At 39.8% G+C, this 3285-nt stretch overlaps 1 non-coding gene across 1 annotated transcript; it reads left to right on the plus strand.

The window, feature by feature from the left end:
* Window positions 1-326: 326 nt before the first annotated feature.
* LOC140802473 (small nucleolar RNA R71) lies at window positions 327-433 on the plus strand. The gene has a single exon (XR_012111660.1). It is a non-coding gene; the product is annotated as a small nucleolar RNA R71 (small nucleolar RNA).
* Window positions 434-3285: the final 2852 nt, after the last annotated feature.

The raw sequence follows: 3285 nt of genomic DNA on the forward strand, positions 1-3285 counted from the left end.
CACTACAAACTTCAAATTGTACTTGATTTATAGGTTTCATAGTTTGACTTAACACCAAGGCATCAACTTTTCTAGACAAACTATCCAGTCGTGCATTCATACTCACATAAGGTTGAACTTCATATATTCATCTCTTAAACTATAACATCCCTCGACTTTCAGTACAAAAATCCCATTGTTGGAAATTTTCAGCTATTCTTTTAAAAAGAGCCCAAGCTTCAGGTGTGCTCTTAGCCATAAATGACCCACCGCTTATGAACTCAACTAGATTACGATTTGTGTCAGTTAGACCATTGTAGAAATACTGGACTAATCACCATTTTTCAAAATTGTGATGAGGAAACTTAATTTGAAGATCCTTAAACCTTTCCCATGACTCATGAAATTTCTCTTCCTCTTTCTGCTTGAAAGTGGAGATGGCCAATCTATATTGATTTGTTCTAGGCATAGGATAAAATTTGGACACAAATTTATAGTTCAGATCTCTCCAAGTGTTGATTGAGTTAGGCTCTAAGTGATTCAACCAAGCTCTTGCTTGGTCTTTCAATGAAAAAGGAAAGAGCCTTAGCCTAACAGATTCATCAAAAAAGTTTTAAAATTTGAATGTTGAACAAATATCCAAGAATTCATCAACATGAGAGTATGGATTCTCATATTTCTTACCATAAAAGGTGGGAAGCAATTGAAGGATGGCAGGTTTTAATTCAAAATAAGTTGCATTAGTGTTAGGTAACACAATGCATTTTGAAGGTTGGGTTTCATTAGGGGCAAATCACTCTTGTAAAGTTATGGTATCATCATGAACCGATTGATGGTTTTCAGTCATTTTTTCCCTAGCAAACCGACCTAAACTACCTCGAACCCAACCAATTTCTAAGTTTTAAAAAGGCTTCACAAACACAAATCTTACCAAGCAAATCAGAGTCAATAGTTTGTGTTTTTAAAGTATAATATGAGAGTAAGCAATTTTTTTTTCAATTCTAATCTTGTAGAGAATCACTTCTCTTCTAATTAGAGAGCTTCTACTCCCTTTCAGAGTAAGCTAGAGGATTACCAGTTAAGGCCTACCAAAACACAACCAGGTAAGTTCCGAGGAATACTGGTGGGCATTGGCCTCTTCATAATACCAGTTCTCTTAGGCGCCTCAGTATGGCTCTCCTTTTTGATAGAACATACCTAGACATTGTAATTTGGAAGGTGCTCACTAGGCTTTACCAAAAGATAACTCTTTCCGAGAGGTTCCTATGAGCTATGTGAAATCTTTTGGCCGACGTCTACTTGATTTAAAGTTAGAAGGTTGGCTTGGGTTTTAAAATGAAAGGGGATGATTAACTTAAGTGGGCAAGGATGTGGTGATTAAATCCACTCCTTATCTTGGTGAGGTTTGTGCTCTTACTAAATATTTTATGCAAATATGAATGCACAAATAATCACACAGAATCAGTTCAGAACCCACTAACAAGAGATTCGTGAGTAGGGTTAAGAAAATTCAAACCTTCCAATCGAGTCCACCGGTTAGCAATTACATCGCTGGGAGTAATTTTTAAGCAATTTTCTTTTCTTCAAGCACAATCCTCTATCGTTTTTTTTTGCTTCTGTAGAATAATTCAAAACAAGAACAAAATTTGAATTTTTTTTCTAATTTTTAAAGTCAAGGTGAAAAGTCAAGGAAACGCTCCAAAATGTCAGTCTCCAACTCCCATGTCGCCTCATCGAATGGCTTGCCAAGCCACTCAACTGGAATCTCCATCTCCAATCTAGTACCATGTCGTCGTCGACGCCTAACAAGTACACGAACTGGCTCTACAATCTCTATCGCCTCCAATGGCTCTGGTAGAACCGATCCAATGATCTCATGATCTCTAATGCGCTCCCTCAACAATAAAACATGGAAGACAGGATGCACTCTCGACCCCTCTGGCAGCTCCAAACGATATACAACTAGACCAATACGCTCTAACACCCGAATGCATCCGCGGTCCAGCAGCAAATCGCCTCAATTCTCTAACTCTGGATGGCACTCTGGATCATCCAACACCTCTTGCAACAATCTCAAAACATTTGGGTCAGAAGTACATGCATACCTCAGCTCATCAAGGAAGGGAAAGGTAGGAGAAGAATAAGCTGCAAGCTCTACGGTATCAAGTTGGCATGATAGTGCACCCCCCACTCAATTTTCTGTTCTCTTCTTGTATTGAATTTCATAATCATATCCCAGCAATTTTGTGACGCATCTCTGCTGTGCCGGAGTATGTATGCGCTGTCCCATAAAGTATGGAAGGCTTCTTTGATCGGTTTGGATAATAAATTGTCTACCGATCAAATAAGACCTCCACTTTGTCACCGCATGTAGAATTGCCAACATCTCTCTTTCATAAGTCGATAATTGCTGAGATTTTTGTAATAAAGCCTTACTAAGATAGGCAATGGGACATCATTCTTGCATTAGTATAGATCCTATGCCAACACCCGACGCATCACATTTCACAATGAACTCTTTGGTGAAGTATGGTAGCACTAAAATGGGTGCCGTCATTATTGTTGTTTTCAATTTTTCAAAGGCTGAAGTGGCTTCATCTATCAATCTAAAAGAGTTCTTCTTCAACAAAGAAGTGAGAGGAGCAGCGATCTTGCCATATCCGGCGATGTAGCATCGATAATATCCGGTCAGCCTAAAAAATCCTCTCAATCTGGTGGTAGTAGTAGGAATAGACCAAGCGGTCATACATGAAACCTTTTGAGGATCCGTCGCTACACCATCTGCTGAAATGATGTGGCCTAAATACTCCTCTTGTGGTACTCCCCATTGGCACTTAGACTTCTTGATCTTCAATTGGTTTTGCTTCAATAAATTCTGCACATCCTCCAAATGCCGCCAATGCTCCAATTCAGTCCTGCTATACACCAAAATATCGTCAAAAAATACCAAGACATACCTTCGCAAGAGAGGTCAAAATATATCATTCATGAGGCCTCAAAAGGTAGCTGGTGCATTGGTGAGACCAAAAGGCATCACCCGAAACTCGTAATGCCCATCCGGAGTCCGAAATGCAGTTTTATGCCCATCCGCTGGGTGAACTCTAATTTGATGAATATAGTTGCCCCTACAAGCTCGTCCAGCAACTCCTCGATAACCGAAATGGGATACCAGTCCTTAACGGTAATAACGTTTAGTGCCCGATAGTCAACACAAAAATGCCATGTCCCGTCCTTTTTTTGCACCAATAGCACGGGGGACGAGTATGAGCTATGACTTGGTTAGTACAATCTCTATGTGATGGTCCA

Source organism: Typha latifolia, chromosome 15 (genome assembly GCF_019914945.1).
Source record: "Typha latifolia isolate L0001 chromosome 15, TyphaL0001v2, whole genome shotgun sequence".
Classification (NCBI taxonomy): Eukaryota; Viridiplantae; Streptophyta; class Magnoliopsida; order Poales; family Typhaceae; genus Typha; species Typha latifolia.